Genomic DNA, 10,164 nt, shown 5'->3' on the forward strand with positions numbered 1-10,164 from the left:
CTAGTAGGAGTTATTTTTTCTGTTCTGATTAATTTGAGTGTTGTCCTTACTTACCCTATGGCAGACAGTGGTACCTAATCAAAGAAAGTATTTCAAAGCAGCTTGATAGATTTAGAACTTTAATGTCCCAGAAAGAAAAATATGGTTTTTACCATATTATCTTTTACCATAATCAAGGCATCAGTTTTACAAAATAATTCTTTTGGAAGATGTTATATGAGTCCTGTTTAATGCACTTCCCTGAAACCTTCATTAAGACCATTAAACTAGAGCCTTTTGCTGTTCTCACCTCAGTCCCGTGTACATCTCCAGGAAAAGGTGGATGGTGTTGTCTGCACTTTGACCACCTTGAATATAAGTAGGATTTTTCTCCTGAAGGAAGAGGTGAGGATCATATTGATGATTTCATTCCACATTATTATAAGTTCAACTTGAATGGAAGTTGACACTTATGAGGCTCCTGTAAAGGACAGAATAAAGGGTCTCAGTGAAGTTTAATGGCCAACACACATTAACAACACAGATGACTCAAAGCAGCCTGTGTGCATCTTTGTGTATAGTGAGTTTCATATCTAATGATAGTGATTCTCAGTCATGACACACAGGCAAAACAGACCTATAATTAAAAATCTAGTTATCTGAGCAGAGTGGGGTTTCTTAGGTGATTGAACAAGTGTGTAGTAATTTATTACTAAGCACATACGTAGTTAGAATGATGTGTACTTTTTGATCTAAAATTAATTCCAAATATGTCTAAAATGACAGTCTCCTGACCCCACACCTGGCTTTCTTCACCAGGGTCCCTTGGAGGCGGTGTGTTGAGTTTCCCTCACCGCGCCGAGCAGAGCCCCGGCACCTGAAGACCTCTGCAACCAGCCATAGGTACGCTTTAGACCACTCTCCCCAAGCTTGAAGAAGCCTCATGCATGAACGAATCTGACAGAGGAACCCAGGTGTGCGCAACCGGGGGATGAGATCTCCAAGGCTGCTCAGATCAAGACTGTGCCCCCTCCAACCAGATCCCCCATCTCCTAGTAGCTAAGTGTTACAACCATGAACTGCCCCTGGAGCCATGTAATCCCATCAATGGCCAAGATACAGAGACTGGATTTTGTTGATAAGACAACAATTATTGTCCAGTTCTCACTCTGAGAGAACCTGGTAGGCATTTGCGAGTGTCTTGCCCTTGTGTTTACCAGTCATTTACACTTCTTTCAATACATTTTATATATGATCATGGTTTATGCTTATTTTTAATATTGAAGTTTAATAGCTAAATACTGATTTTTTTCACAGCACTAATTTATTAAGAACATTCATCCTTGGCCTATCATATTAATTGCCAGTATTTGTTAGTTTTGCTTGTTTTTTGATTACTTAAATTGGTTTTGGTCCTTTTCTTTCAGGTTGAAAAATTTTGACACAAATGAGTATATGTTTTTCTTTATCTTCTACAGTTTTAAACTGAGAACAACTGTTTGTTTTGTACAAATAAGATACCTGTGCATTTACTATTTCTTCTCATTTTATTTACATTTTCACACATCTCGATTCATCTACAACTTAACCTAGTAAGTGTTGTCATATTGAAAGAAACCACCAATTTTTTCAATCATAGCACTGTAGCACTGTCCTCCCACGGTTCATCCATTTGCTCGAGCGGGAACCAGTAACATCTTACAACAAATTGTGAGAGTTGTTGTCACTAGCTATGGCCTATCGAATACGTCATGGGTATCTTGCCAGGCTCTTGCTATGTGGACGAGATATTCTGGGTAGCTTGCCGGGCAGAGGAATCGGAATCAGGGTTGGTCTCCTACAAGGCAAATGCCCAACCCGCTGTGCTGTAAACGTTATCTAAAATATACTAGTAATAACAAATGTTGTTTCTTTAACAGTGCAATATAAACAATTATTTAGTAATTTTCTTGATTTGTTAATGAAATAGCTAAGCTCTTGAGCATCATGGGAGTATTTTTCTAACACAAGAGTCTGACGAAGGTGAAACTGTTATAACCGTCTTGTAGAATTCCATCTCCCTAGCCTGCTTCATTCTACCCCACTCTCTATCCAATCCGATCTTCTTCTGGGATTCTGACCTCCTGATTGGCTAGCCTCTACCTTTCACCTGCCTACTTTATGACATCATTCTCCCACTAAACGAACCACCAACTGGTAGAATCTTGGGGGTCCCATGTAGTTGTTTGTAAACAAATTTGAATCTTCATGGCAAGTGACGAGTGACCAATGACCAATCACCAGTGAGCAGTCGTCTGTACTGAACACTTGTGGTCTTAAGCTGCTTCAGTGTTCAGACGTAATCTCCTACTGTCTCCTCTTCTCGTCTACCTTTCATCGGTATTTCCTCTTCTCTGACCATGTCAGGTAAGGAATAATACTTTTCAAAGTTTTTCATTAGATTTATCATCCCTTAACTTAGCAGTCAAGTAAAAACAGCACGTAGTAATGAAAGAAAATATTCAAGTAGAATTTTATAAGCCTCATTTTAGCTTGACTTTGACATTTGCTGTGTGATTTTAGACACTGGCTTACTTTCTCTCACATACAAAGTGTTTTTCCTCATTGATTACATTATATTTTACACATACTTAGGAGCTCAAATATACAAACAAACATACACACACACACGAACATATATATTTATATATATGTATATATATATGAGGTTTGATTCTCTGTGTTTCTTTTTCCTTTTAATATTGAATTTTACATGATATTCACTGAAAACAAGTAAATCAGAGACAGTATTTTTACAGAAATAGAAAATATAGATGCTGTGAAAAACTGTTAATATTTACTAGCATGTGTTCTCTGTAATGGTCTCTCCACTTGTATTTATACTTCAGTATTGTGAATATAGTGATATTACAAAGTAATAATCATTGATCTTTGAGATTTCTATTTCAACCAGGTAATAAGAAAATATGGGGCATGGGGAAGGTGCGGAGTGCTGAGCATTAGGGAGGCAAGACCTCTAAGGTAAGCAAGTTTGGGATCACTTTCATCAAACATTGACCAATCGACACCAAGACAATATGAGGGAGAAAAAAATAGGAAAGAAAGAAAGAAGGATAGAAAGAAAGAAAGAAAGAAAAAAGAAAGAAAGAAAGAAAGAAAGAAAGAAGGAAAGAAAGAAAGAATAGGGACTTCGATTATCAAGGAAGAGGAAAACGTTTGGACATAAAATTGAAGAGAACCAAAGACTTAACATCAAAAAGAAAGAATATATATATGAAATATGCTGAGAATAATTCACTGAGAGCAAGTCAAAGAATTTTACTTCAATAAATGTCAGGACTAGAAATATACTATGCCTTCAATAGGGTACCAGTAGGAAAAGCTCTTTATCAGAAAGCCATCCTTCCTGGCTTTTTTCCTTATTATTTCTTAGAACACAGTACTTGGTACTTGACAATTTGGAGTATAAACACGCTTCAGAAATGATGCTCCCCATAAATAGCTAATAATGCTTATCTAGGGCGGTGGAAGGCACAGAATCTTCAATGTTTTTATTACATTCTGGTTTTTAAGTTCATGTATGTGCTGCCTGTTAAAATAAAAAAAAAATGGTATATTCTAACTTGAATCAGGAGGTTTGATTCATTTGTGTGGTCAGTAGGTTCCAGGTTAAAGCTGCTTGTCATCTTTACAAATATTATTTCATGTGATTTTTTCTTCCTAACATGAGAGTACTTTGATAATAGTCAAGTTTTGTTTTTAGATCCTAAAAGGAAATAGAAAAATCAAGTCTCACATGACTAATTACACATTTTTGTCATATTTGTGAATTCTGAGTTTTCCTACATAAAGATATTTTATGGGATTTTGGTGCTCATTTATTAAACATTGAGAAGAAAGTTTTCCTGTTTGATAAAGATAATTCTAATATAGGCGTTGAAAGTAAATTTGCATTATTTTGTGATCACTTTTTTAAATGGTCTTTTCTGTTTCTTGTGTGATCAAGTGAAATCCTCTGCTATGTTTAACACATGTTTGCTGGTTAATATTCAAAGGTACTGATGAGTATAATTTTTTGTAATTTCGAAGTTTCTTTCTGTGTTTTACTCATTTAAAACATTTCATCTCTATGAAATACAATCACGTTTATTCCTATTTTCTTTTTGTTATGTAGTTACTGATAAATCCTTTCTCTTTAATGGACTGGTAAAGTGTCACTCAAAAATCACCTTCTATTCCATTTTTTGGCTAGCAGTTTTTACTAAAATAAAATAGAGTCTTCATATTGTATATGTGGAACAATTTAGTAATAACCTTATTGTACTGTTTTATTTGGTTTTGTTTGGGATGCCATCCACTGTTATTCAAGGCTTACTCTTGGGTCTGTTCTCCATAACATACTGTACTATGCTGCTTGCTACAGAGCCCAGATTTCATTAATATCTACATAATTCTTTTTCAGTTCTGTGATACATATTTTTCATGATGTTTTCTTTACACTTCCTCCTATGTAAATCACATTGAATAGAAAAATTATATTCGTGTATGCATTATTATTCTTAGAGTTATGAGTAACTACATTGTTGATAAACAACTTAAGACACAGAATTTAAATAAAGTTTTCCTTCCAAAAATATTTCTTGGGAAAAACTCAAGTAATGATTTTTGAAGTGGATCAAAAATCAGGGTAACCGTCAATGCATCAACAAGATTAAGTTGTATGTGAACCATAAGTAACAGGTACTCACCTGATCTTGGGGAAGTTCCCATAATATCTCCAGCCCAAAGTAACCTGGCGCTGACACCAACTCCAACTCAGGATCAAAAAGGTAAGAATTTTGATCAGATGAAAAGTGGGCTTTAAAAACCTCTGGAGACCTACCAGATCCCAGTAGACCTAGATCATGCAAAGATGTGCAGGTAATGAACACCACTGACACCATCACTCTGAAGCAGGTGCAAGAAAATTCAAGTGGCACTAAGCGGACCTCCCATGCAAAAGGGAAGAACAAAAAGGAGGCTTCTGAACCTCTTGAGGGATAACCCAAGGCCAAAATCCAGCCAAAAGTCTGAGAATGCTTGCTGAGGGGAGCAGGGATTGTTTGTAATGCTGCAGTCAGTGAGAGGTGTCCTGTGACCACAGCCAAAACTAACAGCAAATCTCACAAATCTGCCTCCAGCAGGATCAGCAAGACAAAGAGCCATGGGCAGGAGAAGATAAAAAACACCAGAGAAAACTCTAAGAAAGTTAATGAGTGTAAGCAGCTAGGGAACAAGGTCAAGGCAGAAGAAAAGTCCACCATTGGCAAGATGAAATGCAAGGAAACTCAACCTGAGTTTTGCCAAGAGGCAGTTGAATAACCCCGCCGCTACCTAGGCATACACATGCTGGATTCTGTCCAAATGTTTCATGCTCTGGGGAAGAGTGATCCAAAACTTGGAATCTTTTCCTCCCAGGTGCTGAGTAGCTCAAAGAACCCCAAAGATGTCAAGCCATCCTCTGCTGTCAAGCCATGGCTAGGTGCTACACGGGATGGAAAAGGCCTTGAGAAAACTCAGGTCAAAGCACAGAAACCAAGTAGCAGTGCTGATAAACGCTCATCTCCATCCCAGTCTGAGCTGCCACCTCCTGGGAAGGTCAAATTGGTACCTTTGCCGTTTCTTACCATGGAGAATCCACAAGCTGAACCTGTTCCTCGGAGACGAAAATCTGAAGCCACACATCTTCCTGCTGCAGCTAACCCTGCCAAGCCTGGCTCTACCAATGCAGCTCAGCCAAATGCTGCCAATTTTTCCCCGTCAACCACTGCATTTTTGACTGGTCCTTCCAATCCTGCTAAGTCCATTTCAACCAACCTATCTCGACCAGGTTTGCAGAACCCTAGTAGCCGGCCTATTCATCAGCCTGCAGCTTCTAGACCTGATCCCTACAAGACAGCAGCTGGCACTTCTCTACAGCGGGAGGCTCCTCCTGTCTGTGTGAACAAGCGCCAGTCTCCACCCAAACGTCAGAGTCACTTTCTCCTCCAAGACTTCCGTTTCCAACCTAAACCATGGAGAAAGCCCAATGTTCCCGAGCCAGTCATGTCAAAGCCCATCACCAAAGAGCAGAGACCAGAGCGTGAGGCTATGAAAAGGAAGGCTCAGCAGGAGCGTGAGAACGATGCCAAACACACCTCTTTGGGGGAAAGTGCAGTTCTTTATTGAGAGGGAAAAAGAGTTGGACATCTCTCTCTACTATGGCTACGTAATGTAAGAGCTGGAATGGTAGGTTCCACTTTAGGTACCAGATGGTTGCCCTAGGCAAACACTGAAATGCCATACACCATTTATTTATTCTAATTTTTTTTTTCAAATTAAAGAGATGCATCGAACTCGGGTCGGCCATGTTGGCTGTGTGCAAGGCAAATGCCCTACCGCTGTGCTATCACTCCAGAGATGCATCATAGTTAATTGATTGTTAATAAATGTTCTGAATTTTGAGATGCTGTCAACTGTGGTTGATTTTGGGAGTGGCTGGGTGTTGAAGGAGGAGCTGGGAAAGAATGGGAAGTTAGATAGAGGAAAAAGGGGGAATAGACAAGACTCTAAGAAATACAAACATGGTCCAGGGCAGGGGAGATACCATGATCATGTAGGTGGTTTTCCCAGGGTGAGGCCCATCCATTGCACTTGGGATGTGCTGACCCCTGCGATTTCCCCAAATGTGGGAAACTCGACTGCATAAAGCCCTTAAGAGGAGAAATTGCATGGGCCTGATGAAGAGTGGGGTAGGGTCAGAGGAAGAGTAAGCTGACAGTGCATTTGCTCTGCAAGCAAGAAGGACACAGTTCAATTCTTGCAATCTTTTATGGTCCCCAGAGACCCACCAGATGTGAAACTTGACCACAGAGCCAAGAGTAAGACTAGAACACAGTCAAGTATGCCCATCACTGGTGTCCTCGAAAAAAATGGGAAAAATGGCACGGTTTGCAGTTTTCGGTTAAAATAATAAATTTGGAATAGGCTGAGGAAGGCAGATGAGTCTAAGATGATGAGAAGAAAAGTAAAAATTCTTCCATAGAGGCTGTGTTTACACCTCATGGCCTCCTTTGGAAAGGAAGCAAATTTGAGACACATCACTAAAAGGTTTGGGTGGTCTATCCATAAATGATGGTTGGGGAATGCGAACACATACACTGTGGAATAAACCTACCAGATGAGTGATCAATGCCCTCAGAGTCATTCAAGGATGACTCTTAACAAGGAAAAAGCCAAGAGAACAGTTGACGCATGAAGCCTGAAGATCAGCTCCTGGTAGATGCTAAGATAAGACACCGTGTCCTCGAGCCCTCTTTTCAGCACCCCTCATCATCATCATCATCATAGGCCCTCCCGTTGATCGTCGATTTGCTCGAGCGGGCCCAGTAACGTCTCCATTGGAGACTTTGTTGTTACTGTGTCTGGCATCTCGAATACTCTCGGTAGCTTGCCGGGCTCTCCGAGAGGGGCGGAGGAATCGAACTCGGGTCGGCCATGTTGGCCGCTTGTAAGGCGAACGCCCTACCGCTGTGCTATCGCTCCAGCCCAAGCTGCACAATTTCAATTATTCCCAACAATATTCAGAGTTGCTATCATGGTGACACTTTACTAGTGAGTTTCAACAATGCGGTCCATTGCCTATGTAAGTCTTTGGATTTGTAAACTCCCCAAGGTAGCCAAGCCAGCTTTCAGGAAATTTCTGGTGGCGGGAGCTCAAATTATATTAGCTTGAGGGGCTGGTCTTTGGTCTTACATGGTCCCTGTTGCCTGTAGCTTTCTCTAAACATCGCTTTTAACTGCCGTTCACACAAGAACCAACTTTATAAATGACGTTGTGGTTCCATTGTGGTAGGTACCATACAAAGACATGCATCCTAGGTCACCACTCCCAAAGCAGTTAGTACGAATTGACCTTGAGCCTGGAAGGTTGTGGTAGAAAGAGATGGTCCTAGGAGAGTTAATGCGGTGATGGATGGTTGGAAAGGAAACCGGGAAGGGTAGCGAAGTGGAAATCTGGTGATCATCATGGGATAATTGGTGGATTTTTTTCAAATACGTTAAAATATTTTTGAAAATGAAATTCAAGACAAACATACGAAAATAAGATAGGTTCCAAAGTACAGTTTACATATAAGACCCAGAAAGCTGAAAGGGCTGGCATTCCTTCTGGAGCTTTTAATCATACCGTTTACTAAATATATTATTTTCACATCAATTACCTGTGGAGAGGAATAGTGAGAAACAGAATGCCACCAGAAAAGCAAACTGGATGACCACCTTCATTAAAAGCCAGGTGGAAGGTGTTCACATGGATCCCAAGTGCAAATATATGTTAACAGGAACATATATTTAACTAACTCTGCTTGGTACCAGTAATAACTTTGTTGAATATGGGGGGAAATGAAAGCAGTTTCTGACTGACATGAGACTAACCAGTTAATAGATTTTCTCAGGAAAGGGTAGTTGACTGGCTGGGAACAGAAAAACGTGAAAAGTGTTTTGCTACCTTTAATGTATGGCTGGAGGGAATTGATCCCAGAAATCACTTAAAACTAACAAGCTTCAACTCTCTTGAAGGAATGTTGTATTCTTAATCACTTAATCACTTAACTTCCCGTTAGTCTTCGATTTGCTTGAGCGGGTGCCAGTAACATCTCCATTTGTCCCTGGCGCGTGCTAGTGTAGCCCAATGGCATCTGTTCGCTCCGGGAACATGAAGGGCCTCAAACCGATCGTTAATGATCTTGACGAAGAAGTCAGACCATCTGGAAGTTGGGCGGCCATGCAGTCTTTTGACATCCCGAGGAATCCAGTCGGTAACAGCTCTAGTCCAGCGGTCGTCTTTAAATCTCATTACGTGACCAGCCCATCTGATTTTCGACACCTCGGTAAATGAGACAGCGTCCCTGATTCTTGATCGGCGATGGATGTCAGAACTCCGGATTCTTTCTCTCAATTGAGTGAAACGTGATATTCCAAGCATAACTCTTTCTATTCTTCCTTGGGAGACCTGAATAGCATTCTCATCTTGTTTGCGTAGGGCCCAGGTCTCTGAGGCATATGTTAATGCAGGAAGAACAGTGGAATCAAAGAGATGTGCCCAGAGCCGGAGGTTCTCCATCCTCTTAGCTATTTCTTCGACGTTCTTGAAGGCATTCCAAGCCGCTCTCTTCCTCCTGCACAGATCGGGTGCCAGGTCATTTGTCATGTTGACCTCTCGAACTAGGTGCACATAGCTGATGCTTTCGGAGATGGTCGTTTCGTTGAGAGCGAATGGGGCATCAGGAACAAGGCTGCTTCTCATAAACATTGACTTCATAAGATTCAGCTGCAGTCTTATCTTCCCACACTCACGGTCAAAGTCGGCCAGCATCTATCTTCGTTGTCTACGCACCAACATCTTATTATGATGAAAGAGAAATCGAGAAGTTCTACATGGAGCTAGAGAAGTTCTATAAAGAAGACCACACCTTCTACAAGATCATTGTGCGTGATTTTAATGCCAAGATAGGACCGAGAAGATCAGCTGAAGAACTTCACATCAGGATCCATGGCCTAGAATGGAACGAACAGGGTGAGAGACTGTCAGAGTTCATCATGTTGACCAAGACCATTCATGGTAACTCACAGTTCCAGAAGGCAGAATCTAAACGATGGACATGGGAGTCTCCCGGTGGAAGATTCCACAACTAAATAGACCACATCATATTCACTTGACGGTTTTGCCTGACAGATGTCACTGTTGTGCCAAAATTTCGAACGGGATCGGACCACCGTCTCCTTCGTGCAAAATTCTACTTCACAGAGCAGGGAGAAAGGGCTACAAAGTTCAAAGAGAGAACTCTCAGAATGACCACCAACTGTGAACTCTTTGGTACTATTGCGGCAACATGGGAAGATGCCATTGTTGACAACATTGACGAGGAATATGATCGACTGGTTCAGCACCTCCATGTATGGGCGAGGAATTCCAAGAGAGAGATAAGCACAAAAAATCGCCTTTCTTCAAAAACTCTTGAGCTAATTCGCCAGCATGGTTTGGCGCATGCCTCAGGCAACCGCAAGCTAACATCCGAGCTCGCAAAGCAGTGCAGAGATGCGATCAAGGAAGACCTGAAAGAGAGAAGAGCAGAAGTACTGGTAGATGTGGCAGAAGCCGGGAAA

At 41.0% G+C, this 10,164-nt stretch overlaps 1 pseudogene; it reads left to right on the forward strand.

Annotated features, from left to right (window-relative positions):
* Nucleotides 1–6,591: 6,591 nt before the first annotated feature.
* On the forward strand, nucleotides 6,592–6,702 carry LOC130033776 (uncharacterized; annotated as a pseudogene).
* The last annotated feature ends 3,462 nt before the right edge of the window (nucleotides 6,703–10,164 follow it).

Source organism: Sorex fumeus, unplaced genomic scaffold (genome assembly GCF_029834395.1).
Source record: "Sorex fumeus unplaced genomic scaffold, SorFum_2.1 ptg000054l, whole genome shotgun sequence".
Lineage (NCBI taxonomy): Eukaryota > Metazoa > Chordata > Mammalia > Eulipotyphla > Soricidae > Sorex > Sorex fumeus.